Source organism: Hylaeus volcanicus, chromosome 7 (assembly GCF_026283585.1).
Source record: "Hylaeus volcanicus isolate JK05 chromosome 7, UHH_iyHylVolc1.0_haploid, whole genome shotgun sequence".
NCBI classification, from domain to species: domain Eukaryota; kingdom Metazoa; phylum Arthropoda; class Insecta; order Hymenoptera; family Colletidae; genus Hylaeus; species Hylaeus volcanicus.
In genome coordinates, this window is record NC_071982.1 from 14549416 (window position 1) to 14568009 (window position 18594).

The window sequence follows — 18594 nt, forward strand, 5'->3', positions numbered from 1 at the left end:
GCCCTTAACGATAAGGGTGGCTCTCGCATGCGATGCACGGTTTACTGTCGGCGTAATTCAGGATGAGGGCATGCTGCGTGTCCACGAGAAATACCCTGATGTGCGTCCTCTGGGAAAACGAGCCACGCTCTCTAATTCACCGGAGAAAGTTGGAAATAAACTCCGGCAGAGTCGACATGCCAATTGTCATGCTTTGTTACGAAAAAAGTCTATGTATATGTTTCGTTTCAACCGAGAAGATTGAATGAGTACCAGTGACGTTTAGGACAATCGTACAGTCGCTGGATTTTTATTTTGAAATAAACACGACGACAAAATTGGCAGTGTTTAATATAAAACAGACATAATGTAGGTTCTTCGTGCAATTTATTTAATATTTTAATTAGGTTTTATTCAGTTGACTAAATCAAATTGGCGTGAAATCGAGTCAAATATTGGAATAATATTCAAATGTTTTGGAATAGTTTTGTTGTCGTCATTGTCGTTTTTAATCTAGATTTATTATTCGACTCTGATAAATACAATCGAATACTCAGAAACGTACTCAAGGAACGAATAGACATCGTTTCATAAAATTGTGTTATAAGTTAAATTCACGTACAACTAAGATACTAAATAGCACTCTGGGACTCCCTCGTCCGACAGGAATATTTCAGACACGGATTGTGTTCTTTTCGTTTCTCCTTCTCTCAATTTGTTCTAATAGAAAGGTGAATCAAGACCGCGCACGATAGACCACGGTAAAAGCAGAAAATGCCGAACAAAAATTCACCACGCCACGCTTCCTCTGCAAGAATTCCGGGCGCTCTGATTACAAGCTTGCTCTCATCCTTTCGCCAGCTCTCGGTTATTAATCACAAGCAACTCGTTGCGCCGTGTCTCGGCTCGCGGATGCCCCAGAGTTTGTCAAACGTTTCGTTTAATCCCCGCTGTTGTTCGTGGCTTTACATCTTTGCCGACAAAGCTGGAACTCAGATATAGAAATTGCGTGGGAGGTGAGCTTGAGAAACGGTTCTCCAGGTAGTTTGCGACGTGCTTTAAGGTGGAAGAACGGAGGTGGCTTGTTGGTTGGCATTGTATCGCCCCAGGGAAGCTTGACTTAAGGATGCTTTGTGTGCCGGCGGTGTACAATGCGAAATCTGTCATATAGCCCACAGCTTCGACCGCTGAAAGGCAGTCGTGAAAGGGGAAGTCTCGAAAATTAGCAATAACTGGTGCATCGTTCTTTCGCACGGTTTAATCGAGCTTTATCTCTATCGGTGAGGAACTTCATGCTTGGATCTTGGATTAAAGAAACGCTCGAAAAGGAAAATGAATGTATTGCATTTTTTTTTTAATGAATTATTCTGAGATTTCTATGTCTATTACTTCGTTTATAATATCATTAATTATAAGAGTTTCATTTCGGTTTTCTAATTAACCATTTTCTGAACCAATACAGGCCCCTTCTATACCTAAATCAATCGTCAGTTGTACTCCGACTGCCACATCAAGAATTTGACAAGAGCAACCCTAAGGTATCCGCAAGATTCCTGTAAGAGCGATTCGATTACACCCTATCCTCGTGCATTATTAGAGCGGAGAGCGGTGCTGGGTTACACGGAATCGATCTAGGGACGGGTTGCAGATTCATGTCAAACGCGGACGCATCGCCGACCGAGCGGTCCCGGCTGGGAAATTGATGAAAAGTGGGATTTGACGCGAGCACTCCGGCGTTAAGCGGATAACCGGACTGTTCCTCCCGCGGAAGGACCTCTCGCTATTTTCGCGTTTGTCCTCCAAATTCCGGCTTAAATTATTGCATGTACCAGGTCGCCACCTCTCGAAGGGGCACACATTCGACCCGCTAAGCTTCCAATTACCGGAGCTGAATTCAACTCCGTATTGCGTCTGCGTGCGCTTCGAGGAAATCTCTTTCTCCTTCTCTCCGGCTCTTGGAGGTCTCCGTGAAACACACGAAGAGGGGAGGGGAAGTAAATTGGAGGATGGTAATCGGACTCGCACAGTTTTCCCTAATTCAGCAAGCCTCCTACGCGCCGTCTCTGTCCCGCCTCTTCAGTCTGTCTATTCTCCGTCCTCGGGCTCGCCATCCACGGACAGAGCTGAGCGCGAAATAATGAACGGCTCTCAAGTTTCCACTGGTCTGAATTCCGCGGACATCGTTCTCGGCTTCGCTCTGCCCCCTGTCCAACGTTCCCCACGTTCAGAATATTCATTCGAGTCTTCTGAATTGCGGGGCCGTTTTAAATCCCTTTGTTACGCGGCAACGCTATACATACTGATGACGCGAATTAGGCGTGTGCCGGTTATACGGTCGCTCGTAAACAGGGAGAAGCGTAACGCCGCCCCGTACCTCGTACTCGTGGACAAGTTTCGGTGTATTTTCATGAAATTTAATATGTCGGCTGGCCTATCCAGACAAATACGAACGCTTCGACGCCTATGGCTGAGTCCTTTCCGCAATACTTGGACCCCGGGACAAGTTTCGGGCTGTGTGATGAAGCAATTTCAGGAAATTTAGTACGTTAGTTCCCCTACGCGAGCAAATAATGAGTTTTTCAATGGAGACCATACAATCTTGTCTTTTAATAATTCAATATTTTGTTGGATACTGGTGCCACCTAGAGAGTTAGTTGGTTTTAGATGTAATTTAACAGATTTAAATGAAAAAATTTGAGAAAAAAAAATCGAGTACCTAAGATGCACAATTCAAGTTTAACGTCAAATAGTATTCGACAAATACTCTTTTCAATAACCGCTTCAATAGCAATGAAAGTCGAGAAACTATTCGGAAATTGAATGAAAAGAAAAGGGAGATTGGAATATCTTTATTCGATTTAGTATGTTTCTATTTAATCTCTTCTCCCGTTCCATTAAATATTATCTTCCGTTCCTTAATTCCGGTTACAACATAACGAACGGCCATCAAGCTTCCACAGTTGTACATTCGTTGACCTTTGGCAAAAGTGTCCAGGCTCCTCTTATTTTGGAATATTCATTCGGGTCCTCTGAATTTTGTCACTTTAAAACCCTTTGTTCTCCGGCCACGTTATACATACTGATGATACGAAGCGAGTATTATACGCAACGAGTCGGTGCACATACAAATACACACGGTTAAACCGCGAACAAAGTAAAAGCTTTTATTCTTTTTTTTTGTTTTTTTTTTGTTTTGCGGGTGCCGTGAACGGAGTTGAACTAAAGACAGAAGGAGGAAAAGTCTTTTCCTATGGAAATAATCCTTAATGGAAACTCCACGTTTCCCACTAGCGAGGAAAAAAGGGAGAATTAGACGAGAGTTACCAGCGGGAGCAATCTTTTTAAGAGTTAATGAAACGAAAAATATCCGAATATCTTTCTTGCGACCCCGGGACGTTTGTTTTTACAATTTAACAACTGACAGTTCCGTTATGAAAAATTGGAACATCAATCTGGCGGTGTAGTAACAAGTTTTTTGGGTTCGCGGTAACGTTGGAAATGGGTTTGATAAATTAGAGAGTGACAAGCAACGCGAAACATTCGCAAAACGTGGAATTTTCGATGATTTTACGGTATAGTAAGATTTATTAAACCTTTCGGGTTCGATGATAACACACGCGTACATAATATTTGAAAGTCAATTATTTCCTGGCACGTGATGCATAGTTGTGCATTTGCGTTTGGTGTATGGATCGTCGTAAAACAATACAACGATATTTTATAATCCCAAAGGAAGACGAACGGATTTATTTGGCTAAAAAAATCTTAGAAAAATGGAACCAAGAGTGGTTGATATCTAAACGATTCAAGAGAAAATATTGTTTCTAGTAAATTGTTGCCTGTCGTCAACGTTCCTCTTATAACCTGGATCTAGATCCCCATCAACCTGGAAATAAGCATGTGAGCTTCCAATTAGAGCGTCGATGTTTCGGAATGCTCGTGACCCTTTGTTGTGTAATCAGTAGCGCAATGATTTGATGTACCTATACATGTCAAGTACCTTGATCCTGAGACCAAGATGGGTATCGAGAAGGAGGTGGGGTAGCTCGAAATCGGCTATTTGTCCCTCAGTTGGCAAGAGAATTCGTGCACTCAGGTGTACCATAGATTCGTCTGGTTGATTGAATCGTCCGCGGGGTCCCTCTTGACTGTCCTCCACTTCTCTTCATGTGTCGCATACTGTATCCTCTCGCAACCTTGTGCACCACCTTCCAAATAATTGGTCATCCTCCTCGAAAGCGACTCATTCCAGGACACGTCGGTACGAGTTGGTACGAAAGAAATGCGATTTATCGAAATGTAATTTTCTCCCTGTTTAAAAAAGAGTCAGGTCTGAAAGGGTCGAAAGAATGAAAATACTACTTTTTCGAACTGAACGATTGTCTAGCGATTTCAACGCCGTTTTCTTTTATCAACCCGAACTGCGTCGTACCATTAATTCTAGAAGTGTGGGATATTCGTCTCGTTGAGGCATTAAATCATGGAATAACAACGATTAACCCCAACTGAGGCTAAGTTATAGGTCGCTCGCCCAACGTTCTGTGAGTTTCTGAACGCGTCCTTCTCCCTCTCTGCTGCCACTATTCTCAACCTGCATCCGACCAGTTGTGTATCAAAACTCTGTTATACGACTGGGAAAGGTTAGCCGACATTACCGTGGGTTATCACACGTGTAAACTTCTCTGAGGGATTAATCGTCAACTACTTTACTGGGCGCTAGTTTTGGAAATGATCCCGGAACATTCGTGGTGAGAATTAATGCGTACTGCGAAATTGCCCGAGTGGAAAGGCAAAGAGTGGAGGAAGAGTTGATCCCAAGAAGGATCGTTAAAGTTTCAGGAGTTATGAATCCAAAGATGTCGAAGAAGTTACATCGCGTGGTACGCAAAGAAAGACAGATGAAAATTTGTATAAATATCCATCGATCCTAATAATTATATTACTGACACGTCCTACGTGTTCAGACTTTAAGGAAAAGTCACTTTTTGACAAGCAACTCCCCTTAGACGGTTCTAAGGCACCAACTCGTAAACTTTTCTCTAACGCATTGTCCCTAAATTAAACTCCACTGTTCATTCGTCCATCTCTACTACTCTCTCCAAACGCAAACTTACAGGTGACATCTACGAGTCGGGAGAACGATGATGTCTCTACCCTAGTAATTACGATAGCATGATCCAGCCTGTCCAGGGGGACGGAAGTTTATATGCTTGTCGTCCAGGTTTCCTATGCAGCGAGGATACTGCCACTGAGTATGAAAATTATTCTCCACTGACTACCATTCTCTGGGGCTGTTAGGGTAAATCAAGCCAACGTGTCTGGCATTACGACGAAGAAGCACAAAATGGGCATAAAGGACAAAAAGTAACACGAAGAATTGATAAGAATTTTCTGTGACAAGAAAATAAGGTTAGAAGTAAAGAATCGACGGGATAAAAATCCGTTAAAATTTACTGCGTCAGGCCTGTCGCTGTCAATTGGTTCCTGCCCTTCCAGGCCCAGAGAGTTTTTAACGAGTTTAATTCTATCGGTACATCCAGCATCGACGATGCAACGAATGTACGGTTTTCAAACATTTCGTCGGATTTAAAGCTTGACACGTAACCGCCTGCTCGTTTGCGAGAAGTCGATGAAGCTTGAATAAATGTATTTACAAAAATATTTGAATTACACAGGCTTCGCGTTGCGATAAACAACGTACTGTAATTAATTAAAATTGTTGCGATTTAAGAACTCAAAGTACCAATTAAAAATTATTTACATTCTGCACGGTGTGGATAATGAATTTCAACGCGAGTATGAATTTTTGCTGACAAATATCCGTGAATGTTTAGTGTCGCGTAACAGATTTCATGCGAATTTTCGCATACCAAAATTCAAGTATTTTATATTTGTATACATTGATGTTAAAAGCTTCGGTATTATGCTGCCAGAAAATTATTCAAATTCCAGGCGCAAAGCGTGTCATGCAGAAATAATGAAAATTCTTTACACGGCATAAATATTAAATACGTCTCAATGCATCAAAAGTTGGTGTCGTCGGTAAAATGTATTATTTTATTAAATTTTGTACAATTTTCTATATTTCTCTATCCTTCCTGTCAAAAGTCAAAACAATTACCAAACCTATAATGCTGAAAATCCCTAAATCTTTCATTACCAAATTGGGAAAGTATATAATGAATGTACACGATATAATCCTCCATATATATATGTTGAAAGTACAAAACTATAAATTTTGCCTGCCTTCGACGGGATCGGTTTTCAGCAGTGCTATTCCACTGACACGGTCAGCCAAGTGTGTAATCCCTTGTCCCATCAGAATACCCAGGATCCAGTGGCATGGAGTCTTCATTTGCGTATTACAGATTGTACTACACGTATAGGCAGTCATTTCAGACGGCTAGAAAATACACACATAGAAAGCTCGAGGATCCTCCGACTGCGGATTGTCGATGGATCCTAAGTCGCAAGGAGAATGTAAGGATAATGCCTCCGGCACACAGAGGGGCACATTGTTTCCTATCTCCATTATTCGTTTTGAAAAGGACCGAGTGCACTGAACTGGGCATTTATTGAGAACCGCTTCCTGTCCGAATGCGTATTAGTTTCATCAAAGTTTCGAGTAATGACTATGCAATTCCAGTGTCCACAATCTGACTCTAGTAATGAGGGGTCTAATTACCTTCGCTAATGCCTCCTTTCACGAGCTCCTGCCACTTCTTATCATCCCTTATCCAATTTCACGGTGGGAAAATAATAAGTTTTTTCAGTGGACGAATATTCTACTCATATTTACTTAAGTAACTATCTTACTTATTACGATAAAACAAATATTGGGATATGTTCGGTGAGGTTGTTGTAATTGTTTTGTCAAAAAGGCCTAATCTAATATTTTCTCTGTAATACGAACTAATTCTTGGTATGTTATTTAATAATGAACACTACTCGCACGCAAAAAATATGATATTTATTTCCATCTAAGAATTTTTCTGCAAATAAATTCTTGTCAAAATGGCCTAAGTACACCGAAGAGGCGCCAATTATGCTTGCAAAACTGAAACTGTTAATTAAACACGAAACACGAATTCATACAGAACGATGTAAAGGGCTCGTGGAACGCTTTACTCTCAACAAAAAGTAAACACCTCCGGGCGAACGTATCGCGGCGATACCTGAGTGTCGTAGATCTCGCAGACAATTTGCAAGCTGCAACGTAAACTTCCCAATATATTCCGCAGCAATGTTCATAATTTTTCACTGACTCGTAAGATACGCGCTCGACCTTTAATTTAACCTGCGTTCATCGCGAAATATGTTGCCAACAGTAAGTTGTATAGTCTGGTGCTCGTAGCAATATCTTGGAGCGTTTATGCGGGGATCATACTTTCGGCCGTGCTCCGCGTACAAAGTAAAATATGATCGCGATAATCTAGCGATGATCAAAAAGAAAAAGAGGCGAGCATCCTGGAAGGCCGGTATCGAGGAACCGTTTTTCGCTGAAAAGTGTTTCTATAGCAATAATTTTTTTGTTGAGAGAGAGCTCCACCTGCAGACAAGAAATATAGGCTTTCGCGATTTTAATCCAGATCCGAGCGGAAATGGACGCAGTCGACGAATGTATCGACACGTCAACGCGTCAAAACGATTCTTTCGACCGTTTATCTCGGTGAGTGGTGAACGTTGGCCACTTTTTTACGTTCGCGTAATAGCGACTGACGACATTAATCTTACTTGGAGATAAGTCAACGTCAGCTGACGGCGTGCTCAATAATGCTGGTATTAATTACGTTTATTCGGTTCAGTTGGAATAAATCAGTTTCGACTGGTGAAAATAATGTTTACGTAAAACCTGATGTTTGTCAAGTAACAATGATATATTTTTGAACAAAATTCATTCTTTCGTTGACAATTGCATTTTATTTTTTCCGATGTCCCCTTCTAATATAAATCTAACTTCAAAAGTTAGTCCTAAGTTGATTAATTAGATACAATTCAGAGAGAATTCTTCGGTATTTCAGTCTGTTGATGGTAATACACGGTTATAACACTAGATTTACTTTCACAAGGTTTTACTAGGTAATATACCAGGTCCGAGATGACGATGCCTCCCTAGATGGGAACGGGATCGAGAGGTGGACGAAACTTAAAACAAACTCGCCAAAGGAATAAAACTCCCCAGCCGCTCGACGTAGATCGAGTTTTCCCCGGGCCTGCATAATGAATTTCGGAAATGGAGTTCCTCGCGCATTTCGCTCCGTGCTCGCGCCGAGATTCGCGAAAGAGATGTTTCTTTTCCTGCCACGTACAAAAGACGAAGACGCGGTAGTAATTACATTTATTTCATCGCTGGTCACCGAACGTCCAAGTAACCCTCTCCTCATTCGGTTTTGAGACCAACTCCGAAAAAGGCTGCCGCTGTTTTAACACTTCCCTCTGTCTCTGTCGTCGTCCCTCGAGTTTCCGTTCACCCTCCCATCGCGTTATTAAAGCGCCGAATGGCAACTATGCGGCGTCGCGTCGTGAATAAGAAATTCATTTTCTTTTTCTGCATCCGGATTTCGTTGGGTCTGCATCCACCCTCTGATTCTCTTTGTGATCCCCTCTCTCTGTCCATTCTCTCCTTTTCGCCCTGGATAATCCAATCTCTAATAGCCAACGGAACCCCTCAACTTCGTAGTTACAAGCGTAAACTTCATCAGCAGGTTTCAATTACTTTTCTGTTTCGCCTTCTCGGTTCCGGCTTCTCATCGTCTCGCTACTCTCGCGTCGCGATATCTTCTTCGTACAGATAATGAGAGATGACCCGGTTGTAATGGACCATCGATCGAACGATCGTGTATCGCTGTTCCGAGATGGCGTCTTGGACGCTCCGTATAATTAACGCAACGTTGAGAACGTGACTTCTTTATTCGATTAACGGGGAGCGGATTGTTTCTTGCCACGGTGATGTTTTCGGGTTCTTCTTGGTCGTGTTCTTTTCTTTTTCTTTTTTATTAATTGAATTTATTTAAGGTCGCGTCAACATCACGGATTATTAGCAACCACCTTTCGATTAGATTTGACGTTGTATTTGAGTTATTTACAGCTGGCGTACGTTCATATGTTATTATTTAAATTCAAATAATGTATAAAGCTAATTATATCGGTTGTCGCGTGTTCATGATTCAGTGCTGCTTGGAGATTTCCTGTGATGTTGAATTTGTCAGTTGTGTACACGCAACTCAACGAGAAGACCACGTTTTTCCGTCTCGGTCAGTATAAAAAAGAATTTACGAGTTCGATGAACGTCGCCGATTGCGTCACGCCTGAATTATTCAGCAAATATGAAAAAGTGTGGCGTGTTAAGTTGCAATTGCGTTTCAACTTCCGCTAGATACAGTACCACTCGTTTTCATGTCGTTAACTCGTACTTGATAGAGGAAAGGATGAAAGAGACGAATGAAAGGGGTGTATGGTTAATTAGCGTTATGTAATAATTGTACCGTCATTAATCATGTTGGCCGTGATTGATCGGTGACGGTGAAATTGAGTCGTCAAACTGTGATTACTCTCGCTAGTACTCACGTCATCGTTGTATGTGACTATCGACCGTTTTCATAACAAATAATCATTTTTGATAACAGTACAATGTATTTTAAATTGCTTATTTCATGTGATACATTAATTTTCAAGATATTATCGTATGCATGTGCGTTATCGTACTGATAAAAGCTAAACTCGTACACCTCCACCCCCATGCAAAGATATCATCATTGATGTCATAGTAGCATAAATGTACAAAATAAATTGCACAGTTTATAAATCGTGATGAAGCAAATAGAAACAACAGTTATTCACATAAAGAACATTCGAGCAGGACGAATCAATAATCGAATAAATAAATGTTTCGTACGAATTATAAAAACAATGATAAATACCATTTAAAAAACTCGATCCAGCATCTTTGAAACGTTCATGGGCAAAAATGTAAGAATATACCAATATTCACATGTTTAAGTGGGTGTTTGAATTTATGGGTGATTCAAACGGCAACCCTTATTAATCATAGCGCCACAGGAGCTGCTAAAAAAGAAATTGATAAGACAGGTCCCGTCGCTTTAAGTGACTCTCGTGTTTTTCTCGCGATTTCGTCTCTCGTGGAGAGGAATCAAGTTCTTTGACGGCAATGGATTGCTCTGCAGCATTTTTGGGTCGAACTCCGACTCTGCCTGCGGTGTCCTCCGCCGATAGATAAAGGCATTAGGATACCCCGATAACCGCGATCTCGATTCGACTCTTTTCCCGGCGATTTCATGGGGGATGACGTTATTCTATCGCAACGTAGAAATTTACACGCGTCACGTTCGGGACTCCCATCGATTCAATTTCGGCCAACGAAATTGGAATGGATTTTGGGAGTGTGCAATACACGTGAGCTGTCGTTTGCTATCATGGCTCGGTACGGATATATGTACGTCTACTGGCTAGACACATGGTGTTTCGCTCCGGTTAACATCATAAAATACTTTCGTCGCTTTTAATGGTACGGGGCAATGTTTAACGATCATATCGTTTCCTCGATAGGGATAAACACCATTATAAGTACGATTCCCTTCCTGGGAACATGTTTTTTGTTAACATTAAGAGGGTATTTTCGTACTTAACTTTGAATAAAATCAATTTTGTTAAATTTTATTTTCTTCAAGTATCGATATTCGTAAAAGCAACGAAGTTATAGATGTTCGGACACCGTTCCGCAATTAGTTGACACATGCCTAATCGAGGCCTATCCGACAAAGTACTAATACGTTAATTGATCGCTAACACGAAATTTGAACCACGAGACATCGCGTAGTTGGCAGTGAATGGGTTAAAGTGGCTGCTAACACTCAGCCCAAATCGACAACAAAGCAACCGAGACAATCATTGTCCGCTCGCTTCGTCGCCTCTTAACCCCAGAAACACGGAAAATCTCGTTAAACTTAAAAGAAAGAAGAATAATAAAAAAAACAAAGACTAAAAATGAAGAAAAAAGACGCGAGACTAAAACGCAGCCAACACGTTCGCGGTGGAGCAGGGTTATCCCCGGGAAAGTTCGTTAAGGGAGAGCCTCTTTCGGCTCGACGAGGCGCAACGGGACATTAATTTTCCAGGATGTTAATACAGGGTACCGCGAGGGGAATTTCGTCCATCGCCGACGGCTGGAAGAGAAAGGCCGTGGCGACTTTTACTCACGTGGACGGTCCGCGGACGGGAACACGGGAAATTAGAGGGAAAACGGGGCCCGCGCGTTTGAAGCTGGACAGGCGCGCCGAAGAACAATTTCGTGGTGCCGGGTATTACGTCACTGCGAGCACAGGCTAGTAAATAGCATTAGCAAGTCAACTAGCGCTTTGCTCTCTCCGGGCACTTACTTCTTGAGATTCCAGTTAATTTATACGAGTGGCAAGCTGTAATGCAGTTACACAGTTACGGTGTTACAAGTTAGCTTTAGGTACGGTCCCGGTTGCCTTCTTAGCTACGACGAAACGGCGAAGAACCCGCGCCGAGAGAAACGACGACGACAGGGATGGTTGGAAGGGGTGGAGGGAGGGGACGCACGTCGAGAGCGTCGAACAGCGTCGAACAGCGTCGAACAACGTCCCCGGCTGCGTTTAGCGAAACGGTTAATTTTGTAAAGACAGGGAACGCGATGCCTCTCGCCGCCTCGCTACCTACCGAGAGTTTGGGTTATTATGCAAGAGATACGGCTAATTTCGGTGCAGAGCGAGTCTGAGTCGTCGGTAACGAGTCGAGGAGATCGTGGGACGATCATCTCTTGGCTGGGAACGGTCTCGGTTTCGACAGCTCACGACACGTTTCGCTTCTGTACACTGGAAGAATCGAGACATACCGCCAGCGAAGTTACCTGATGATTCTAATGCTTGGTAATTATCGGAGAGACGTCGAACTTCGGGAAATCGAATACCTCGAGATGTACCAATGTTCTCGGTGAGTGGTCGGAACGGTTTGCTTCGCGTCGATTTGCTTGGAAATGGCGGTGGTTGGATTATGTGATATTAATGTTGTAATATTAAACAAAAATGCTACTTTAGCTCGAAACTTTTTATTAGACCTTTTCAATATTAGAGTTTTTAATTAATTAAAGAAAGGTAAGAATTGGACCGAATATTCTGAAACGAGTTTCTTTTGTAATTAGATACATTGAAATACTTGTTGTTTCTGAACTTCAAATTACAACCTCTCTACTAATTAGTAACGAAGTTCAGCGGGAGTAAGTAATAGTACAAAGCACTTAGAACTATAACTACCGAATTTCAAGAGGCAAGCTGTAATCCATCTCAATTAAATTTAATTAATCGAAACATCGCTGTCAATCCAAATCAATAAACAGTAACTGCAATTTCACAGAGTAAGCGCCGAACTCCACCGAGAAACTTGCACGTGGGGCGAGGATAAGAGGCGGAGCCTCATTAATCATTTTATCGATTTACTTTCTTCCCTTAATTTGTAAGGAGCTATCAATCTTACAAGACACGACAACGGGCTTGTCAGGACGACATTGTTAATTGAATACTCTCAAGAGCTCAACAGCCGATCACCGAAGCCGATCCACTTTTGCAACGTTTGAACAGCCTAATTTTTTTTTTTCGATTACTCGACCATCCATTATGGAACAAGTGCAACCTTCGTCGAATAAAAACTCATCCCTGCGAATCTTCTCGTAACTAATTCAAATTTTGAATTTCTTCCAGGAAATTATTTACACTTCTTTCTTGCCTGATGTTTATGCGAAATTCTTGGCACAATACCTCAAATGAATTCTCAACATCCCAGTACGTGATATAACCGATAATTAAAAACTCTTTTTAAACGGTTATCGGAGAGTTGAAAGCCTGGAAATGGTCTTAATAAATATGTCTTTAGCTGAAAGGCTTCGTCTCCCACAATGGCGAACGGTATTTTAATATCACTACGAGGTAGAGGTTTATTTCTCGGAATATCGAATTTCGATCGACCTACGGCTTTTCCATGTTTTGAAGTGGCAAAAATACCACGGTCGCTATTTCTTCCCTTGCATGTTAATAGAACAGTACAGCATTAGAGGTCATGTAATATAAAGTGCGAGACAGGGTTCATTATTTTGTAGAAATTATTTTCACGTAATGTTGACAGTTTAGTAGACATTGCGTGTAACGGTGGAAATTCTTGTACTCTGGCGTATTAGTTCTTACGTCCTGTGTTTCTAAATGGAGATGTCGTGTTCGACCAGGCGATTTCTGGTCACGAAAGCATTTTTTAAAGGATTTCAGTGCGTGACGGAGGAAACACACTTGACATCTTTGGAAAATTTAATTTAAACTTGTTTTTCTTCATTTTCTACCCTATTTATTACTATGACTATTATTATTATTATTATTATTATTATTATTATTATTATTATTGTTTGTACATTATTTCATCGCATTTCTGAACTTTTTGTTTTATGGATTTAATCGATTTGTGCAGTGAACGGCTCGTATCTCTAAGCAACACTATTTAATATAACACGATTCCTGTGTGCACATTTTCCTAAAAAAAAGGTGCCACCGAGTAAGTAAAAAACCCGAAATAACTCCAAGAGCAATGGGTTAAAATGCACACAAACTGCAGCGACACTATCGAGTGCGAGTAAACTCTTCCCTTTCCTTTGATATGTCCGTTTTCCTCAACTCCTCCCAAGGAAACATTTCGTATCGCCGCTACGTTCGTTTCACGCCTCGTCACACAAAACTTTCCTCGAGCGTATACAAAACTTCCTTTCCCTTTTCCACTGTTTTCCGTAATATTTCCTTCCACCTGGTTCCTTTTCGCTCCCGTCGAGGATTGCCGCTATCCACGATCCGACGAGAAAGAAAGAATCGAAAAGAAATCGATTTGCTTTTCAAATTCCCCATTATTTCGTTCACGAAAAATAATCAAACGATATTTATAAAAATATTTGTTTCGTTCCATCACCCTCTCATGAAATGCTTAACTTGTGAACGAAACACTCTGCGTAACAACTCGGGAGGAAGGTATCCCTCTAGCGACGAGTACGGGAATGACCGCGAGCGAAGTCGCTGTTTTCGTGCCAATTTTTGAGATTGATTCGAAGCAATTTCTTTCAACGGTGGGGCTTAGCGGTACGCTCGAGGCGACCCGCTTCTCTATGTCGGCCCTGCGAAAAGCGCGCATCAATCGGGAATTGCCTGTGATGGAAGTCGCGAACGTGGCGATTTGTTTCGCTCAACCATCCCCTCGTTGGCCCCGGGCAAAAGTATGCTTCGTTCTTGGGTTACTCTTGGAGCGAATACTTCTCCCACTTCTGTATTATGTTTGTAACGTGCAAGATGTTTATATCGATTATAGTTAGATGCCCAGCTTTCTGACTTATGAATTATCATGGTTGAAAATTTGCACGAATTCTAAAGCTTGAAAATAAAAAAAAAAGGGATGCACAGCTTTCACCTTTATCCATATTTCCCTTTGAATATATTCCTGCAAAATGAAATACGTTTTTACGGAATACATTTAACAGTATAAAAAAATATTTACTTCGTATAATTATTTCATTTTTAAGTTGTGTTTTTTTTTTTTTTATTCGATTGAAACAGAATCAATATTTATTGGGATTAATCGTGTCACTATTATATTCTATTTTTATAAACAATGTACGTGAGAATCCTGTCGAATAATCCATTACACTCATAAAAGATAGGGTACTTTCGAATATTGCATCTTCTCCGATAGCGTGTGTATGCCTGTAGTAGCGAGGCTAGGTTTTTCGCAGCGCGGTGTACTATCTTCTCATTTATGGCGAGGGCAAGCGTAACGGCAGATGATTTTTCTCACCGTGACTTTTTTTATGCCATACGATAAAAGACGCAGTATACAAGAACGGTTCAACAACGACAGAAAAATGTGACAACGGATTGTTACAATAAATACATGACATATATGTACAGAGAACGTATATTCGACAAGAAATCAAATCGCTCTATCACAAATGACATTATCTACAATTAGGGAAAGTGGAGCAGCCAGTATAGCCTGAAATTATATGGCTTAATTACGAGATATAATATCTAATTGGTTTGAAAAGCTATCAGACCCACTTAACAGCCGAGGAGGAAACTTTTCGATAAGAGATCGTCGCGACGAGCGGTTCGCGATAAAATTCGCCGCTCGTAAAACTTTCCACCGGCGCCTTCGAGTCGAGTTTATAATCGACCTAACACCGCGACATGATTGACGCCGCCGTGTTAGGCGTCCGTAATTTTCTAACCTTCCGGCGGGTGGTCCGCGGTAGGCCTGGCCATTATTCTATGTCCCGTTTCTATTGAACGGCTGCATTTAAACTGTACACGGCTGTACTCGTTGCCACTTACCGGGCCGATGTACACCGTGTGTATACCAACGTTTCAGCAGCTCGTTTCGTTAACACGTACAGGGGGAACGGGGGACACGTTTCGACACAAGGAAACGAATCCTCGGGCTCGTGCTTCGCTTCTAAGACGCAAATTGCGCGAGGCGGGGCGTCGAAGCTGGGACGATTCATAGGGAACAATGTCATTGTCGAGTTTCAATTCCTCACCGTCGGGCGTTAATTACGCGTTAATTGACTCGACGAACACGTTTCCGAACCTCGTTACCTTGCGGCCACGCGGGGGAAGTTGTTATGAGTGGAGGGTGCGTTGCAGAACCCAGTTAGACGTTGGTGTTCGTTGACGTCTTCGGAGCTTTCTTTGGAATTGATGGAAAGTTCCCAACAAGAGGATTGTTAAACACGTTGAGAAAAGTTAGAGAATTCTGGAACGACAAGTCTTTAAGTAACAGATAAAACAATAGCCTGTTGGTACATGATACAAGCGAAAGGGGGTGGACATGAAAAAAATAGGTCAAAAATATAGAGTAAAAATTGCTCGGGCGAAGCTTTGTTTTCGAGAAAATCGACATTGAATTTTCGCCGGGTGCGGGTGCACTCGTTCGTGTCCCGTTAGAAAAGTTTCTATTGGACAGTAAAACTGTAACCAGATCTCGAAACGCGTTCCTCCAAAAGAAATTTTCTCAAAATTACTCCGCAAAGTGAAAACCAACCCCGGGTACTCGTAACACACCCTCACCCCAACAATCGATATTCCGGCGCACTTCCGGCAGCCACGATACTCGAGCGGTTCTCGCGAAACCGCGAGCACGCAGATCCGAAGAGTCCCCGGCTCCACTTAACGCGAATATAGTCGAACGGCAGCAATAAAAATCTCCACGTGACCATGGTATAATTACTCGCGAAACGACCCCCAGACTCGTGGTTGTTACCGCGAATAGCTGCGATGCGAACGACGGTGCTTAACTTTTCATTCGTGCGGAAACTTCAATCTAAAACTTTCCGTTCCCCGCGGCGCGCCCTCGTGCCGCGTCGCCGGGCGTCGGGACGCGCGATATTTTCGGGGCGAGATTTTCCGCGAAGAGTCATCTTCGATGGCGCGTTTCCGTTCCCCCGTCCCCCCGCCCCCACCCCCTTTATCCCCCCCAGTCACCCGATCGAAAGTTGAAGCGCCACTCGTTGCAACCCTCTTCGACGACGAGGGCGGTCGTCGACGAGGCGGATCGACGAGTGGTTGTGCTGCACGCCGGATGAGTTCTGGACAACGAGAGCAACGGAATGGCTCGTAAAAAATGATCCTAGCCGGTCGTAAAAATGAAACGAGCGAGAACGAGCCAGCGGGGGGGCTCTTCGGTGCCGGTTCCGCGGACTTGAGGAAACGCCTCGGGCTGATTTTACGCGGAGCTGCGGATGAGAGATGTAAGCGACGGCGATGCGAGCAAAGCACCTGCTCGGGAGGATTACACGGGTCTTTCGAGCAAAATGGAAGCTCGCCGTATAAACCTTCGCCTGGGCTAAGGAGTTTTTTGAGGAGCTGGAATCGCTCCTAGCGCGGGGCTGTTCTTAAGAAATTATGTTGCGCAACGTTCCCATCGTGACGGTCGATTCGTTTCGAGGAAACGGAGGCGGCTTTGGACTCGCAAGAGGAGTTTGAAGGGGTACGTCACCATTTTAATTGTTGACTTGTTTGGTGATGTCCTGGAAACTGGAAATCAGTGGTACACAGAAATTATTAATACAAGGTGTCCCGTAACTGGTGGTGCAAGCGAGTAGGGGGTGATTCTACGTATAAAAGTGAATTCTGACCCTAGCGACGCCACTGCGCTCAATTACACTCTGTCGCAGGATACGTATCGGTATTAATGAGTGTATCGTCAGCACACCCAGGAAAGGATCCATTTTTACGGGAAACAGCGAGCAACGCAAGGTATAGGGGATCGACAGCATTTGACGGATGACATTCACCTGTCGATTTCACTTCTTCGATGGGGACGATCGATGAAACGCCATCGCACACACAACCGGCGTCCACCTCGCTTCGTTTCGCCGGGTACGGTCGATACCGTCTCTTTCAACATTCATAACGTATCAGCAGCGTCCACCGGCCGCTTCCACGCGTCTCTTTCCAGCCATCGATCTGTGATTATTCACGCCCACTCAGGACATCAGATACCGTCGATTATTCTCAGCTGGAGGAGGGACAGCCAGCCCACGAATTGCACTGTATCCAGCGTTGCATTTTGCATGCACACCATGTCTGCTCAGTGTCGAGAACAGAAGGTTGCCTCTGGTTTTTGTAAACTGAGTTCTGCGACTGCATATTGAACAGAGGCACCGTGTTTCTTCGTGTCACATACCACGATATCGTGTGGCTGATCGAAAAGTCTGACACCGTGGGAGAACGTCGTAATAATATTTGCGAAAAGAATTTTTGGTAAAAAGTTTAGCAAAGAGTTGTAGATGGTTGATATGTATATATTTTATTATTTTTAGTTTTGTAATTATTATCGAACTTCATGTAATTGATAAACCTGACGAAGTAAACATAATTTAAAGATGTATCTTTGAAATTAGCGAGGAAAGTGGGAAATAAATTCATCGATTATAGTTTCTTGTTTCAATAGTTAGTATCAAAATTGCAGTGAAAATATTATTAATGATCTAGTAGAGTTGAGTAATCATTGGTAGAGTAATTTAATTGGTTTGTGCAAAAATCAGTAAAAAATACGTCGAAGCCTACAAACAGAAGTTTTGAACTTGTTCCACGAAAGTATTACCAAAGGAATTATCTTGAATGTAATTATCTTTTCATTGAAAGTCTGGAAGGTTCATCTTTGAGTAATTAATAATTAAGTGACGTTACTTCAAAAGTATACAAACACTGTCTCTTAAGTACAGTTCTGAACAACGTCGTTAGTGGATAATGAAGATGGAGAGGCTTGAGTAGCATTAATTGTTGAAAAGGTGAAGGGCCATTAAAATTTCTTGAATGAGCATTTAAAGGGGTGTTGCTATTTAATTACAGCTGTAGAATTATAACTATAGCTACCTCGTAACATTGGTTAAGTAAGTAGTAAGAATATGTTTAATGTGATACAAAATTTTCATTACTTGTACATTTTTTGGATTTATTGTTTTTGAAATGGTGTTAATCATTTATTGTATATGCCCATGTTGATCTATAATTTTTACATGTAATTGTAACCGTTCGTTTGTGCCGTGCCTTT